At 50.9% G+C, this 18,123-nt stretch overlaps 1 protein-coding gene across 1 annotated transcript in view; it reads left to right on the top strand.

Annotated features, from left to right (window-relative positions):
• The first annotated feature begins 372 nt into the window (after positions 1 to 372).
• VDR (vitamin D receptor) overlaps positions 373 to 18,123 on the top strand; it is a 52,037-nt gene continuing 34,286 nt past the window's right edge. The window contains exon 1 of the mRNA XM_077753666.1: positions 373 to 443. The gene's annotated coding sequence lies outside the window, so the exon portion shown is untranslated. The remainder of the gene's footprint in view (positions 444 to 18,123) is intronic.

Here is an 18,123-nt window from a genome sequence, read left to right as displayed (position 1 = left end):
AGGAAGAGAGGTTGGGGAGGTGCTTAATGATGAGGGGAAGATGGAGGTGGCTTACTTCTCAGGGGCAGCCCCAACACCCCAGATTGCTCCCTGGTGTTATCACCCAATTCCAGCGTTTTCCCTGAGGGCAGCACCGCTCCCAGCCACCTTCTCCTAAAACCCAACCTACCACTCGCTTGCTCGTGTGACTTCCCTTCACCCTTGACTTATGACTGGCCTCACCTTTGGTTTTCCTGCCCCACCCCTGCCTCAGATGGGGACAGGAAGGCCTAGCAACTCCCCTTCAGCTGCCCCTGGGGGAATTGGGATTTATAATGGAGCCAAGACTTTGCCTCATGCTTCCTCTTCCCTCTTCCCCCATATCTGCAGCCTCCTCGTTTTGTCTGTCCAGATTCCCAGATCTCTGGGGGCCACGCCGTACCACAGGGAAGTCCAGCTCTGAAGTAGGTAAACAACAAGAAGGGAAGGGTAGCCAACCTTGCTCATGTGGATAAAGGGCACAGGTCACTTGCAGTCAGGTTCCGGGGAAATGGTGAGCAGGGTGGAGGTCAGAGCCAGAGAAAAACTGCTTAGCAGGAGAGGGAGTCAGTTCCCCCAGACACTGGAGTTTGACAGTCTCATCAGGTCTGATATTGGGGAAATGGTCCAGGGCGGGGGCAGACCGTTCTTGCTCAACCCAAGCTATAGGCGTTGGTGGCAGCGACTGCATCGTGCCGCTGTAACATGTAAAGAAACTGCCCTCCCTTCTGTGTCTGTGGTCCTCATGGTCCAGATGCTCAGGGTGGGTTCCCGGAGAGTCCTCAGAGGTCCAGCATGAGAGTGATGGGGGCGCCTGATGTAGGGGTGGAGCCTCCTTAATGACGGTGTAGTGACTGTCAACTTTGCCAGGAAGGAAGTTGTTCTCATCACCAACAAATGAGAAGAGCAGGTGAAGATCTCTTGGGAAGTCCCACCCTTTGAAATGACTTGTGGGGAGAGGGAAGGGGAGAGACCCCCTGGGCTGGCAGAGGGAGGAGGAGGGGGGTGGCTTGTCAGTAAATGGCAAAAGTGAGAGGCAGAAGCAGCAGGCACTAGGGTAGTCTGAGTGTGTGTCACACATTTGCAAACCTGCCCTGCAAGTCCCCTGCCAAGGAATAGACCAAGCAGTGTTTCCAGAACCAGGTGCCACACAAAGTCCCCATTCTGCACAGGGGAGAGTCCTGGTCCTGAGCAGGGTGTGGGCAGCTACACCAGCAGGAAGGTGGAGTTTGGGCAGGACCCAGAAGCCAGCTCTTGGGAAGCTGCTGCCTCTCACTGACCTTCTGACCACAGGTTGAAGCTTTGAGGTGTTACGCAAAGTGTGACATTCCCGGCATCGTGAGGCACCCATCAGCCCCTAGGCTTTGTTGGTGACACATCCAGTGTGTGCCACCTGCTGGCACTGGAGTTGCAGCTCCAGGAACAGCTACTCACTGAGTGCTCAGCTCAGTTGTACCAGGTGCTATGCTAGGTACATTGCATGCAAGGCCTCCCAGATCCGCCACAACCTTATGAGACAGGAACCACCGTTATGCTCCTTTTACACATGCGAAACAGGCCTGGTGAGCTTGAGCAATGTGCCAAGGTGCCACAGCTGATGAATGGGACAGTCAGAACTCACACTTGGGTCTGTCTTAACTTCCTTGGAACCCTACCACTTCTGTATTCATGAGAGCCCACAGGGCATTTAGCACCATGCCTTGGACACAATAGGCCTGCAGTAAATGTTTGTGAGTGGCACAGTTAGATTTACTAACTGGTTTGAACAAGTTGACCTGGGAGCAAGCTTGGTTTGCCCAGAGGTTACTGTGGGGACAGTGGCCTCTCAGAAGGAGGCTCCCTCTGCCAGTACGCTCAGGCCTCCGTGCCTCTGCAGCACTATTGGGTACCCAACTTGGGTAAAAACAGCAGACAAGAACCTAAGAGAGAGAGAGTTCTGAGCAAAGAGATTACATGGGACCAGATAAGATTGGAATGGTCTTGAAGGCAAATAACAAATACTCTTTCCATTTCAAACAAGCCACTTTATTGATAACCTACTGTGGGCTAAGGCACCAAGGAAAGGCCATTGTCCCTTTGGCCAACTGGAGCTAATCTCATCCTATTTATCCTTTCCCCTCCTAGCTCCCGCTTAAGGAGCACTCCTGAACCTAGCCTACTGGAAGGAGAGATGGACTCTAGCCACATCTGCCAGCCTCTGCCAGGCACTGTGTGCCTTCCATCTTGACAGCTTCTCCTTGGAGGAAGCTACTATTACTGTCTCCAGCATGGATATGGGAAGCCAAGGCTTAAAGAGATGCAGCAACCTGCCATGCTGTAGAGTTAACCCATGACCACTGTGCTACCCTGCTTGCTGGTGCTGGGCTTGGCCCTGCAAACCACTCTTGGTGCCAGGGCCTGGAGATGGAGTTGGAAGGAAGAGAAAGTGCTCAGTCTGCCACCTTCCAGCTGTGCTCCCTCTACCTCCCCCCGCCCCGGGTTGCTTGGTACATTCCTGAAATGTTAAGTAGTGCTGTTAGAAGCTGTGCTAGCAGCCTCAAAGAATAGGAAGAACACAGGGTTTGAGTTAGACATACTTGGGTTCAAATCCCAGCTTTGTCACTTTCTAGCTGGTGACATTGGGCAGGTTTCTTAATCTCTCTAAATTTCAGTTTCCTTACCTGTTAAGTGGGATAAGAATAACTCCCTTGTAGAGCCATGTGAAGATTACAGATTACCTAAGTCAAGTGTCTGGCACGCAGTAAGCTTTCGAAAAGCATGGGCAGATGGCCATTCAGTAGATATGCATTGAGGGCCTCCTGTGTGACAGGCACTATTCAAGATGCTGGGAGTTTAACAGTGAAAAATAAAGACTCTTGCAACTGTTCTCAAATTTACTAGACCAGAAACTCCTCGTTGGGAGAGATCCCTTTAGAGAATGGCTATCTTTGCACCTGGCTGAACTCAGATTTGGTAAACTTCTCTTCCAGTCATTTGTTAGCTGATGAGCGTGGGAAAACTATTTAGCTTCTCAGAGACTCAGAGTCTTCAATTCTTTTTATTTATTTATTTGTTTGACTTAAATATATCATACACACATGGGTATACAATATGCTGATGTATAAATTCAAGAATAATATAACGTATTCTGTGCACACCACCTAAGTTCAGAATGAAACGTCTGTAATGTCTTAAAAGCTCCTGTTCCTCTTCCTATTTGCATCTCCTCCCTTGTTCTCTACTCCACCAATATTTTGAACGCTAGCTATTTCCTTCCTTTTCTTTGGAAGTTATCATCTATGTATGTTTTACAAAACAATGTATTGTTTACCTTCACATGCCTATGGAGCTTACCTACATGCATGTTCCCTGTGATGTACGTCCTTTACCCCATATCATGCTTCTGAGATTTCTCCCTGTGTTGACACACCCAGAGGTAGTTCATTAGTTTTCACTCAGGGTGATGTCCATTGTAAGGATGTGCCACAATCTGTATGTCCTCTTGGTGATGGATGTTTTGGCTGTTCCTAGTTTGGAGTTATTATGGTAATACTGCCGGCAGTACACTGTGCTTGTCTCCTGGTGCATGCGTAGGCGTTTCTCCAGGGCACATACCTGGGGGCAGAATTGCCAGGGCACATGGGATTCTGTGTTTGGCATTGCTCCAAAATGCCAAACCCTTTCCCACAGTGGTTGTACTGAAAAGCATTCCCTTCAGCAGTGGATAAAAGTTCCCATTGTTTCCCATCCTTTTCAATACCTGAAATGGACTTCATTTCTAAAATGAAAAAGTTGCACTAGATGAGTTTCTAAAGTTCTTTCAGCTCTCATAGTTGAATCATCCTCGACCGGTTATATGTGTACCCCTGTCTGATGTGTGCACACAGGTGGTCCTGTACAGGTATCAGCCTGACTCTGTGAGCTGTGCTCAGGGTCTGCGGGTGCAGCTGAAGCCCTTCCTTACTGGGCTTCCAGCAACAGTGATGGAGGGGTCCCATGGCCCCACACCCATCCCAATACTTGGCGTTCTGTTCAGTTCAACCAGGAGCCTGTTATCAGTGCTGAGCACATACTACGTGATCAGTTAATACCCACTGGATTGCATTTCTTTTTTTTTTTCTTTACAAATAGTTTATTGTCAAATTAGTTTCCACATAACACCCAGTGCTCATCCCCACGAGTGCCCTCCTCCATGCCCATACCTCCTCCCCCCTACATCCATCAGCTCTCAGTTTTTGTCAGCATTCAAGAGTCTCTCATGGTTTGCCTCTCTCCCTTTCCCCCACCATTTCCCCCCTTCTTCTCCCCCTTGTTCCTCAGTTAAGTTCCTCCTAATCCTCCTATATGTGCAAACATATGATATTTGTCCTTCTCTGCCTGACTTATTTCACTCAGCATAACACCCTCAAGGTCCATCCATGTTGCTACACATGGCCAGATTTCATTGTTTCTCATTGCCATGTAGTATTCCATGGTATAGATAAACCACATCTTCTTGATCCATTCGTCCATTGATGGACACTTAGGCTCTTTCCATGTTTTGGCTATTGTTGAGAGTGCTGCTATGAACATTGANCCATTCCGTTGGTTGCCTATTAGTTTTGTGGGTTGTTTCCTTTGCCGTGCAGAAGCTTTTAATCTTGACGAGGTCCCAATCATTTATTTTTGCTCTTGATTCCTTTGCTTTGGGGGATTGCATTGCATTTCTGCCAAGGGTTTGGGGATGGCCTATTTTCCCTGGGAAAATATTCGATTTTGAGAAAAGGACTTTGTGTTTATTAGCTAATCAGAGTTCAGGGCGCTGAGGGGGCAGTGATGGGATTTACATCTGTCCAGGGCTTTTTGATCATTTGAAAACTGCAGGTGAAGTTCTACTGAAGACTAATTGCTTAGTCTGGCCTTGATCTTTGACCTGCTGACTTGTTCAATCTGAGAAGCAGAGGGTGCTAGAGGGTTGGGGTGGAGAGAACAGAGGAGGTGCCCCCGGGAAAGGAGCAGAATGCCCACGGAGACTCCCTTCCTCCTCCAAGGATGGACACTCTGCCTGGGGTGCTGGGTTGAATAGATGTTAGATAGAGCCAGTGTCCTGGCAGCCACATAAACAGCCAGCTGCCCACTCACCCAGCCACCCACAAAAGAATGTGGCTTGCTGGGCAGTTGCATGGGCCACACGAGGCCGCAATCCTGTAATTACCCAGCTAGTCTGTGCCTGTCAGCACCAGGGACAGGTGAGTGCCTCTGCCCTGGGCCTCATCTTGGCCACTAGGCCCACGCTGGGCTCAGTGGTATGGCCCCACCCTTTCTTCAATCACCTCCCACCCCAACTCTGCCCCAGTGTCTCTCTGTACACCAACCTTTGACCTTTGTGAGGCTACCGTATCATATATCATATAAAAGCTGACAACTGCAATAAACCAATGGGTGTTATAACTTCTACGTTCCAGGCACCGTGTTAAATGTTTTCATGCATTTTCTCACATATGCCCCTCAATAATCCTATGAGGCAGGGAATATTGTTATCCCCATTTTACAGAAGAGGCAATTGATGTTCAAAGAAGTTAAGAGGTTATATTTCTTGCCCAAAATCATTGAGCTCCTAAGTCAGAACCAGAACTTGAATTCAGATCTTTCGTAGTCTGGACTGTCTGCCCCTGCTTCCCCTGCCCACGACATGTCCTGCACAGTATCCCCGGTCGTTCAGCTCTGTCTCCTCTCTCCTCTTCGTGTCTGAGGAGGGCTGGAAAAGAGGCAGTAGGTGGTGCCAGCTGTGGGTGAACGGGACAGTTCCAGGCTGGCCAGGATGATGCTGGAAAACACCTTCAGGGCAGAGTTCTTTGTTCCAAACAGCTCTATATTTCCGGACTTCTGCCAGGGGCGGGAAGGTACCTCTGCCCAGCCTATTTGGCAAGCACGCCGACATCTTGGGTGCCATGATGTTAAGAAGTGGGGGCTGACAGCCTCAGGTAAAATTCCATTATAATGAACTCCATCTGAGATCTGAATGGCTTTGTTGAGATGAAATTATGTTAACCGGTGTGCAGTTGAAGAACTCAAGTGTGGGACCTGAGAAACTAGAGGGGAAGTGGAGCTGACTTACCAGAAAGTATCTTTTAATAAAGCTCTGGAAAGTTTTGGAACCTAGGGGGAGAGGGAGAGTCAGAGTCACCCCTGTTCTGCCTTCAATGCCAAGCTCCTGGATGGTTGGGGCAGGGCAGTGAGGGGAGAGCTTTGTGCTCGACTCCACCTGACAGGGCTGTGCCTGTCTGTTCAATTGTCCATGTACCCACTGTATTGCGAGCCCCTGAGAACAGGGCTGCATCCTCTATCTGAAGTGTCCTTACTCCACGCCATACTTAGCTCATCACAGATGTGCTCAATGGCTGTTTATTGGATGGAAATGTGTTTGTAGGTAGACTGGGACCCCTGAGCTACAAAAGAGAGTGTTGGGGCACTTGGGTGGTTCAGTTGGTTAAGCATCTGACTTCAGCTCAGGTCATAATGTCATGGTTCATGAGTTTAAGCTCCACATCAGGCTCTGTGCTGACAGCTTAGAGCCTGGAGCCTGCCCTCTCTCTCTGCCCCTCCCCCACTTGCTCTCTGTCTCTCTCTCTTCTCAAAAATAAATAAACATTAAAAAAATTTTTTTAAAGGAGAGTTGAAGGGCAAGAGCATTGTGTGACTAAAACATTAGAAAAAGCTGGGCTGCAGCACAGAGGACTTCTCCCCGGTTACTGAAGCAGTCCTGCAGAATAACAAGCACTAACATTCCCTGTGCCAGGTGCAGTGCTGAGCACTTGACCTGCATTATCTCATTTGACCCTCACAGATGAATGAGGTAGGTTTTGTCATTTTCTCATTTTGCAGGCAAGGGAACAGAAGCTTAGAGAGCTCTGGACACAGCTGGCGGGAGGTGTGCGGGGAGGCGGGGTTCACTCTCACGCAGACTGCCTCCAGAGTCCCCCTGCACACCGAGCTCTGCTGTCACTGTGGGTGGGTTGCCGGGGGTAGGGCCAGGTGATGTGGGGGGCCGGGGGGTAGGGCCAGGTGATGAGTGAGGCTGGAGGGCTGCAGAGTCGGGTGGGGTGGAATGGTCTGGGTTAGCCCCACCTCAGGCCAGTGGGGTTACCCTGGGAACTGCAGCCCAGGGCGGCCACAGTAGCCTATTTTTAACTAGGATGCTGGACACCCAGAGCTTTTCCAAAAGTGAAATCTCTCTATTTTTCAAAAACATTGACAACTAATTAAAAGATTTATGATGACCAGTTGGTGTTAGTGGGCGGTGGCAGAGTGGACATATTCATGGCGAAGTTTAGCCTTCAGGCCTCCCGTGTATCCTCTGGTAGTTTCCTTCTTTGAACATGTGACTGTTAGACAGAGTGGGACCAGGAAGGCCCTTGTTGATGTAGAACTCCTCACTAAAGGCATGATCACTCTCCATGCACCCCCTTCCCAGCACGTGATAATACTGTATTGTGCAGACCATTTCTTTCTGGAGGCTTATAATGAAATCAGCCTAAGGATATTCCATGAATGAATCCCCTCCCTCCCCCACTCCCTGCTCTCCAGCTCTATATTCCCAGCCAGATACTTTCCCAGAGGTATTAGAAGGAAAGTTTTGTGTAGAGAAAGAAAAAAGGAACAAACAGCGAAGCAAAGGGTCTCTAGGGGGAAAAAGAAAAAGAAAGAATAGTGGATGGGCCGCCTGGATGGCTCAGTCAGTTGAGCTTGAGTGTTCAACTTTGGCTCAGGCCATGATCTCACGGCTTGTGAGTTTGAGCTCCGTGTCGGGAGTCTGGAGCCTGCTTCAGATTCTGTGTCTCCCTCCCTCTTTCTCTCTCTGCCTTTCCCTGCTTGTGTGCGCTCTCTCTCAAAAATAAACATTAAAAAAATTTTAAAAAGAAAGAAAGAATAGTGGGATTTGGGGGTTGGGGTTGGTAGGCCGTGAATGACGTGCTCACCTATGCGGCACTTCGGGGACTCCCAGGCTGTGAGCACCTCATGCTGGGTCGTGTTCCCTGTGCCACTGCAAAATGTGTTCTCACAGCCTTCTACCTCATACCTGAATTTCCTCCTCCTCTTAAAACCTGGGGCAATAATCGTAGATTAGTAACATTTTTGTGGAGTATCACAATTTTTATAAAACACTTCAAATATTTTGTCTCAGATAAACATTGTGAGATGTTTACACTGATAGGCAAATGGGTGCAGAATCCCCCATTTGAGGCTTGGTAACGTAGCGCCGTTTTCTCTCTCATTTTCCTTCCATTCCATAAGAGAGGAGTAGCCATGGAGGACCTAAGCCCAGTGTGCAGACAGCATGAGGTCCCCATAGACCTTCCCTTCCTCACTGTCCTCACTCCTCACCTGAGGTTGACAGGTGGGGGAAGGTGGCGCAGCCCCTGACGAAGGTCCCACCTACCTGAAAACCCCACGTCAGGGGGAATATGGAGCAGGCATGGGGTGACCCCAAGCCAGTGGATGGCCTGTAGCCAGCTTCCTCCCCACGCCTGCCTCGCTGCCTCCACCTTGAGCCATTGTTCCCAAAGCTGGGCAGAAAATAGCTCACTCCAAGGAATTATTTTTGTCTCTGTTAAACTTCAATCCTGAGCTCCTACAGAGCCTGGCTGCAGAGTTGTTTTTGAGGTCAGGGGAGCTCTGGCAAAAGTAAGGTGAGGGGGTAAAGGGGAGGCGGTGGGAGGTGGGAGGAGGGGCCGTGAGGGGCCACAGGCCCCTGGCGCCTTGCCCTACAGTGCTGCCCACGGGCCGTCTGACAGAATGGAGCCTGCCCAGCCAGCTGGAGTGAGGTCTCCTTCACACCTCTTTTGAGCTGGTCCCTCAGGTGCTTTCCCCCAGAGGTTTGCCGCCTCAGGAGCCACAATTCTGTGACCCGATGCAGATGCCGAGGCCCTGGGTGGGCAGCAGGCCTGGCCCCAGGGCCGCTGGGGACACACACAGCTGAGGAGAGAAAGAGGTGGTTTCTCTGGAGACCCAGGTGTAGCTCCTGCGTGCCCTGCGGCACCACTGAAAGGTGCTCTGTGTGGCAAATCTGTTCCATCTTTGCCCCTGGGTATCAAAGAAAAACAAGGAAAAGGAAGATGGCCAGTGGATAGGACTGGGGGAGGGGATTGGAGTTTGGAGAGGGTTCACGGTTTAGGACAAAGGCAGCTATTTCCTACCACTTGGTGGCTCTGGGGAAGAATCCTCCTGACAGATTCCGGTGTTTTGGCCTGAAACCTCGAAAGAAAGTTCTCTTCAGTTATAGCTCTGAGGGGAAGGCCCGGCATGTGTTGTTGCCAGCAGCGAGCGTGGACATTCCGACTCAGGGTACTGGCTGGTGTGTGCCCACACAGGTCAGGGACTTTCCACAGGTGTCCGTGGTGCAAGTTGTTTGTGAGCATTGTGTGTCTGTGGCTGATGCCCTTCCTTACAGCGATTCCTGGCAACAAGGAAGTGACCTCGTTGACCAGGAGAGAGCAGTGAGCCACGTGGAACCGTGGAAGCAGGTTTGGGGATTGGGCGGCTGTGTGTAACTCAGCAGTCCCCTTGCCCAGCAACCGTATCTGGCCACCCTGGACAGATTGATGCATTAAATAAGGATTGAACTGGTGACGTGCAGCTGAGTGGTTCACCAACTTCCGTCTGCCCTTTTGAGCCTTTTGTTCTTTCTTTGGTTTTCTCTCAGAAAACATATTTTCCTGTTCAGCTGGGCTGAGTTTTCCAGAACTCTCTCCTTTGTCTCTGCCTTTTGGCTCAGTGATGTTTGTCCTACTCCCCGCCCTGGGGTAAAGGATTTCTCCCTGAAGGAGGATAGGGGTGGTGGCTCTGGGTGTGCACCAGCTGGGACCTCAACTGTCTAAAGAAGAAGCCCACTGCTTTGCTGACTTTGGGGCGCTTTCTCAATAAACTAAGGGGAGAGAGCCCTATTTTTACTTTCCATCCAACACTGGAGCTGGATTCAGATTGGAATGGAAATCTGATTAGACTCTGAAATCCTCAGTTTAAATATTATTGCAATAATGAAAAATTCCTGGTATTCAAGACTCAGTGGGTTTACTAGAAGTAGTACTCAGTGGAGGAAAGAATGGAATACACTTTCTATTACAATGAGTGTGGTCGGTTGGTTCATCTCTTCCTGGTGCCCTCTCTCTTTCCAGCCATGCAGAACCAGTTTCCCTGCCTCCAACACTCTCTTCCCTTTTGGCCTCCTGGCCTCTGCCCATGCACTGGCTGCCCGGAACCCTCATCACCCTTCTTCCGACTGCCATGTTGAACTATGATCCTTCCTGTCTCCGTTAGTGGGCCAAGAAGTGACTTCCTCTGAAAAGCCTTCTTTACCTTGCCGGCACAAAGCCAGGAGCTCTCCTGCACGCTCTCATCATGTGTGCTTACCTATATACCAGCATGGATCCTATTGCTTTGTCCTTCCTGTCTGTCCCCTTCAGTTGACTGTAAGCTTCAAGAGGGCAGGGTCTGTGTGTGCCTCTCCATGGTGTCTCTGACTTCCAGGACAGGCCTTGCCATGGTCTCGGTGCTTAAAGCCATTCAGGGGTCACCATCAAAGATAAGGCATCAGAGGCCAGAACCAGCCCACCACATGGTGAGGCCAAGAAAGAATGTTATAGCTCCCTGGCCATCCAAGGAGGTCCCCAAGAAGAAATCTACACAGAAGGATGGCTGGAACTCTGACGAAACAGAAGCTCTGGAAAAGACCATCAAGGGGATACCATTCTAATGAGAAACTGAGGAGCAGCTCTTGGGGTGACTGCACTGCCCTCTAAAGTGAATGGGAACCTATTTGGCCTAGGTCCTGAGAAGCTTCATGAATACATGAAGAGTGTTCAGCCCCTCACTAATAACCCAGAAGATAGAGAGGATGCCTTGGGGTAGATCAGCACCTCTGGGACTGGAGCCATCCTATGTATTGCAGAAGACCCGGGATCTTTCACTGGTTCTGACACAGGCCGGACAGTCTAACAGTGTAAGTGAAAGGCCTTCCAGGGCCCGCAAAGGCCGGGGGCAAACAGAAGTCCAGGCCCCCTGAGCCAGAGCCAGCCCAGTATCTGGATTAGGGGCCACGGTGGGCCCCCTGTTGCCAGGGTGGCTACAGCCCTCACTGGTGCCTCCAGGCTCCAGCCCCTGGCTCTCCCCCTCAGTCTTCCCTGCATTCTGCAAATACGGTGGTGGGCAAGAGCAGCTGAGGAAGTACCGCTGCCCTGCTGACACACAGGCAGCCTCACGGGGCCACTGAGCCTCAGGTCCCACTAGGGGAGAACAGATATGTGACGGATGCATGGCAAGCCCTAGGTGACAGAAGTAGGGGAGAGGTGGCATTGGCGGACAGAGGGAAAGGAAGGGAAGTACAATGGGCAGAAGGGCTTGGGACTCAGTGGCACCTCAGGAGCCCAGCATCTTATCTGTCTTGCAGAGGAAAAGTCCAGCTGTGTAGCTCAGTTTCTCTGCTTGCAGGGGAGAGGTTAGCCATTGGCCGTGGCTTCCGAAAATCTGGCTGGGGAAAATTTTCCCACCCTGAGCGGCCAGATTTTTGGAAGCCACAGCCAATGGGTGGGGTGGTCAGTTTTTTTCCAGTTCAGTGGAAATGTGGCTTTCTGGGCAATGTTTGTTTGGAGCGATGTGTTTGGGACTGAGAGCAGGTCTTGTGCCCTCCATGGCACCTCTGTGGGGCCTGCAAGCCTCCTGAATTTCCAGGCTCTGAACTTGTACCGACAGCAGTTCCAGCTCTAGTAATGAGCTCCAGCATATATCCAACTGCACTCTGCCAAGGACTGTGCTGAGTGCTAGAGAGAGATGTTGGTCCTGCAACAGCCCTGTGACCTAGGCACTCTTGTGTCCACATTTGTAGAGGAGGATGTGGGAATGGGCTTTGGGGGAAGCTGGACAGGAGTCACATTGCCAAAGGCATCAGGCTCGCTGGGGCAGTTGTGGAGGTGAGCGACGGATCTGATGCCAAGGATCCTGAGTGTCTCAGCACTGGCGGGACCTGGTGCTTTGGGTACTGACACAGTGCAGAAAGAGCGTGAGTGACACAAAGACTGCGTTAGTCCCAGAGGAAAAGGAAGAGAAGACTGGCCGGGGTGCACAGGTTGGCGGGATGGAGTGGGCTCAAAGCTATCTGTCTGGGCAGGGGCAGACTTAGGCCTGCGTGGACTTGAACTGAGGGCCCAGCAGTAAGAAAGATGCCTAGTTTGGGTAGAGGGCCACAGAGATGCTAGAAACTGGGCTTGGGAATCTCTTAGGAGAAAGAAGCAGCTTTTTCCTGATGTCCCGAGGCCACTGTTGTTGTTTTAAATCCCATTTAGCCATCACCTACATTAGCAATAGTAGGAGTTCAGGTCTCCCCAGAGAAGGGCTAGAACAACTTTCCCTGTATTCTTGGTGTTCTCCGTTGAGGCTGCTCCAGTTTCTATTCTTTGGTTTCCAAGTCACTGGACCACAAGCTTCCTTGTCCCATCAACCTTAACCTGGAGCTCATATTCCAGGGAAGTAACCCCATCCTAGTATCCAGGAAGCCTCCCAGAGTAGTGAGAGAGCAGACCAGGCACGTCCCACTTCCCTCTAAGATTTCCTCTTACTGTCCTGGGTCTGGGTCCATTTCTTCGGACGATGGAGGCCAGAGCCAAGAGCTGGAGCTGGTTGAGCAAGAGCAAGTGGGTCTCCCTCACCCTGTTCCTCTGTGTTGCTTGTCGGGCATGGCGTCAGTGCTGAGCCGTCCCACTACAGGGCGCTTCAGGGCCTCCCCTATGGCTTCCCACAACCCCTCTCCTCCAAAGATGACATGGCCCATTTCTCTCTCACGCCACTTTGACCCCTGGAAGCAGCTGAGGCTGGTGATGAGAGGTCTTGGGACTCGCCCAGGGTGGAGGTGGAGAAGGACTCTCCCTCATTTGTGCTCTTGGGACAAGTCACTCGCCCTCTGATGGCCTCAGTTTCTATGCTCTAAAACCAGAGGGATTGGGCTACAGCTTATGAATGGGCAGTTCCCCATGCTTCACCAGACACTGTCACTGCCCACGCTTTCCAGCAGTGAAAGGGCCTGGCCTGCTTGTTACCTGGAGAGCCGTAATCAACCCAGAAATCTTGTTGACAAAGCTAAGGGCAGAGTTTCCATTGGAAAAAAGCAGCTTGCAGGACTAATTGTTGTTGATAAGAAGTGGAAATATATCTCAGCAAGCTATGTATCTCCAGCCCCACTGTCTGGGGCCCTGTGGGTTCCTGCCTCTGGGTTCTGCTCAGCTCCTAGAAGCTGCCAGTGCTCCCAAGAGTAACAGGACAGTCAGCCAAGACAGAGTCTCGGTGAATGGCTGATAGAATGGGAGCTGATAGCATGGTTTCTAAGGAGTAACCCGCTAACCCTTGGCATTGCATGGGGTGAACGTCCATGACCTTTATCAGGTTCTCAAAGATGATGTATATTCCCCAAAGGTTTGATTTAGAAGCACCCTCAGGATAAACTCCTTCCTGAAACTTGTTGAACCATCAGTCACTTACTATCCCAAGGTTCAGTCAGTCATTAGGTAGTTAGGGACACCTTGCCTGTGTTTCTGGGGACCAGCCTCCCGTGGAGATGGCTGTGCCAAAGACAGAAGAGGGTGGGAAGGCTTGGGGGAGTGTGTGCAGCCACTCACACTCTCCCACAGAGCCCTTTTCTTGGGCTGGAGACTGTTCTCTCCAGGTGAAGGCCACAGAGGCAGATGCTGCACCCACCTCCTTATTTACTGCCCTTGTGGGAATCACGATCATACCCGGGTAGTTTATGAAATCTAAACCAAAATTAAATATAGTCCCCATTATCCCTTCTGCTTCTCCTCTGCAGTCTCACTCACATCATGAACATCATAGATTTTTCTGCTTTTTACAATGGTTTTCCAGCAGATGAGGAATGGGCCCTTTTAAATTTGCACAATGGCGCCGTGTGGCGGTTCCACCAAGCCTTCCTCCAGAAACTCTGTGGGAAAGGCCCAGTAGCTTCATTCTGTGCCCACCTTAGATGTCTGTAAAGAATTTGTCTAGGATCAGTGATTGAAAGCTACAGGGGCTATTTCATCTTTGCATAGTGAAGAACTTTCTAAGCGTACAGCCATCCAAGGAGAGTGGATTGCTATGGGAGATAGTTTTCCATCAAGAAAAAAATTCAAGTACGGTTAGAATATGATAGAGGGGATTTAAGATGGTTGGACTAGGTAGAGTTTCCTTCCAATCTTGAGATGTCTGAGATGACTGATAGCTATTGGGTTTTACTTTGGACATTACAGTCTGCAGAAAATAATTTCCAACCATTCTCACCCATATTTAAAATGTGTGTGTGTGTGTGTGTGTGTGTGTGTGTGTGTAGGGGCTGGGGAGACAATGAGGCAAGACATAGTTTGGACAAGTTCCATTTACATAATATAGTTTCCTCTCCCTTTTCCCTCTTTTTCACTCTGTTCCTCCTCAGCTTCTTCTGGGAGGTAATGCTGAGACTGTTCTGGAGAAAGAATGTGTATATATGTTGGGGATGGGGGGAAGGAAGAAAAGGCATCGCTTTAGCTGGCCATGACATTGCTGTGCCTAAGTCACACTAGAATAAAGAGATGACCAAAACTAAGTTAGGTCCTACAGTGCTCAACACTCTGTGGACAGAGTTGAAAGAATGATGAAGTGAAAGTCGACAGGAAACGTGTATGTGTGCATAAGCTCACGTGCAGCACGGCCGGCCTGCACACAGGCCCATCGGCTCCAGAGAGAGACCCACATGTGGTTCATTCTGTGTGTGCCAATTTCAGGAAGAAGAATTTCTCTCTCCCTTTTCTGGGAAATCACTTAGCTTTCCCTTTCTTTCTAGAAGGAGGGGGAGCTCTGATCCAATGTCAACAATTAGAAAGCCCAGTTTTGATCACTTCAGTCCCAGCCCACCTGAGCATGACACCCCATCCTGGGCTCCCATTCTCTATGGGGCCCATTAGGGGCCACACCGCTCATGCTCTTCCTGGTCCTGAGCATCTGAGGATGAGTGAACCTCCCTTGCACTAGCATGGTGTTGGGGCTCAACTGAGGGGGCCCGAGAGAAAGCTCAGTGAGGGAATCTCACTTTCTGGGTGGTCTTAAGGCCTCATCATGATGGGAAATCTGGCCTTGGAGTTGCACACTTTCAGAGGTGGAAAAGACCTTAGCAGTCAGATCTCTTGTCTACCGCTTATCCCCCAGGCCACAGCTTTACCACCCTCAAGACTCTGAGGAGGGTTCAGCAAATGTGGTGGGGTTAAAGTGAGCCCAGAGGCACTTTGATCTTTGTCTTCCCAGGCTCTGCCCAGGACACCCTGTAGCCACCATATCATGAGACTGTTCTAGACAAGCCTGCCCTGGTGATGCACATGTAGCAGAAGCCCTGGAAGATGGGGCATGTGTTGTGTGCGCCGACAGGCAGACATGTAGGAGAGGCAGTGGTCGGCTTCGATGACTGGAAGGAAATATGTTATCTCTTCACTTCTTGCTAAGGCAAGGTCAGGACTGGGTCAGGCTCAAGCAGGGGTTTTGATGTGGGATGCAGTCCCCAGAGGAATGGAAGCCAGGGGCTTTCTGCAGAGTTGAGCTCCCCACCCTGTTTCTCTGAGGCTCAATGCCAGGGGTTTGGGTATTTCTAAGGCAGAGCAAGATGGGTGGTGGCTCTGGGGACAGTCCCAGCAGAAGCAATGGGATGTCCTATGTACTCAGAATGTGAATTGTGGGCAGGAGTGGGGGGGCGCTGTATGATGTGGCAATGGAGGATGGCATTAAGCGCTTTTTTCCCCCCACTTCTCCTCTTCCTACGCTGTGTCTTTACCCCACTTTCTCTGCACTTGGAACTTTAGGCTAAATCTAGGTTAACCTCTCCTAAAAGGACCGTCTAGTAGTGCACGGTTGCATGGGGAGGAGAGACCAGTGGGTTGAACGAAGTTGTCCCGGTAAGAGGGGCTGGCTGGCATTCTTCCATCATGACCTGTGGGGATTGTTCTCTTCTTTGCTCCCTGATTTAGTGGAAGTGAAGGGCATCCAGGACTTAGGGCTGATGAGATGACTGAGATATCTCCCTTAGGAAAGGCAGCAGAGCAGGGACTTGAGGCTAAAGTGTTTAAGTTCAAATCTGGACTCCAAAGACAAGCAACTTCCCCATGACTTAGTTGGCCCATGGCTAGAAGAGGGACATTAATGGGACCCGCCTGATGCAGTTGTTGTGAAGACTGAATGAGAGAACATGCTGGAGAACTCGGAGCGGGGCTCAGAGCAGAGTACGACGTCTCCAATGATGGTCATCACTGGGGTATGGGAGGGGTCAGCAGGAGACAGCAGCAGCACGTGGGCACTGCACATGGTTTGTCCTTGTGTGGCCATTGGCCCACCACTTGCCTGGCCATGGCACCCTGGGCAAGTCACTCTGGACTTTGGTTTTGCTCCTTACCTCACAGGACTGTTATGAGGCTTATGTAGATCATGCATCTAGAGCCTGGCAGGTTGGCACATAGAAGATACTTCATACACTCTTTTTCCTTTTAAGCTCAGGGGTGGTATTCTACTGGATCTCAAGTCTGACTTTTCAAAACCTTAGGGGTTAAGGACAAGGAGTCAGTGGTCCTTTCTGTACTGACTCAGTCCTCACCTCAGCCTCTGAAGAGAAAGCCAGGATTCTGGGAAATTGATAAGGCCATGGATTAGAATCCAGAAGAGTGTGATCAGCTGGAGGCCTTGGACCATATGAGTACAGGGAGCAAAGGAGAGCCTGGCTTGGGGGGTAAGTGACAGCATGTCTCTCCCCAGCAGCAGTGCCTCATCCCACCCAAGGCCCTTGGGAGCCGGACAGCCTGGCTCAGGTTATTTCAGCTCATCACCCACTGGCATTTTCTTTTCTTTCTTTCCTTTTTTTTAATGTTTATTCATTTTTGAGAGGGAGGTGGGGAGAGGCAGAGAGAGAGGGAAACAGAATCCGAAGTATGTTCCAGGCTCCGACTGAACCGACTGAGCCACCCAGGCATGCCCATCTGCCGGCATTTTCCTTGGGTGTTTGCTGGGGGCTGGCAGTGCCCAAGAGGATGGGAAATGGGCTCAGGGAACTAGCAGTCCTAGGCCCACAAAATGGAATTCCTGTGGGCTCTTCCCTTCCTTGTCTAGTTGGGCCTCTAGGAGGCAGAGGAACAAAAGCTAGGGATCTGGACCTTCCCCATCTGGGAATTAGCTTGACGGCTTTTGTCAGGTTTCAGGGTCGGACACCTTCTGCTGGCATCAGGGAAGGGGAGAAGTGTGCGCACGCGCGCGCGTGTGTGTGTGTGTGTGTGTGTGTGGTCTGTCTGTCTGTCTCTATGAGTAGACAAGCAGGGCTGGGTGTGGGTAGAAGTGGGACGGGTGAAATTCTGCCAGCCCCACCTTGGTGACCCAGCATGCCACTAACACATAGACTCTGGGCACCAGTCAGCCCACCATCAGCCCTTGCTGAGGTCGGGGGTGTGGAGCATGTCTCAGGAAGAGCTAAAAGTGGCAGAAAACATCCTGTTTGAAAGCAGTGAGTTGCTGTATTTAACCCCTGCAGTGCTCGCTCCGCCTACACCCAGTCTGCACAGACAAGAATCCCAAACCCCTGTCTTTGAAGCTGTCCCAGGAGGCCAGGCCCTGTGCTGCAATCGCAGCCTGCACCATTCCCAGCACGCCTGGGAGGTCTCGGCAGTCCTAGCTGCAGGGGTGGTCTCTTTCCTGCCATCAGCAGTGTGCTAGGCCATCCTCTGGCTCTGCTCCACCCCCCCCAAGGATCTCTCATATCTGGGGGGGAGGCATGGGAGCAGCAGAGCTCCCCTAGAAAAAAGCCCTCTCTCCTTCTCAATACCCTCTGCTGTGAAAGAAATAAGGAAAATAAGGAGGCTCTTTCCATCTGCCNATCAGCAGTGTGCTAGGCCATCCTCTGGCTCTGCTCCACCCCCCCCCCAAGGATCTCTCAAATCTGGGGGGGAGGCATGGGAGCAGCAGAGCTCCCCTAGAAAAAAGCCCTCTCTCCTTCTCAATACCCTCTGCTGTGAAAGAAATAAGGAAAATAAGGAGGCTCTTTCCATCTGCCCACATGCTGGTTGCTGCCCCCCCCCCCCCGCTTTTTCTTCTCCCCCGCCCCAG

Source organism: Crocuta crocuta, unplaced genomic scaffold (genome assembly GCF_008692635.1).
Source record: "Crocuta crocuta isolate KB4526 unplaced genomic scaffold, BGI_CrCroc_1.0 scaffold30, whole genome shotgun sequence".
In the NCBI taxonomy this organism is placed as follows: Eukaryota; Metazoa; Chordata; class Mammalia; order Carnivora; family Hyaenidae; genus Crocuta; species Crocuta crocuta.
Note: the sequence above shows the minus strand (reverse complement) of the source record. Positions and strands in the feature narration are given on the sequence as shown.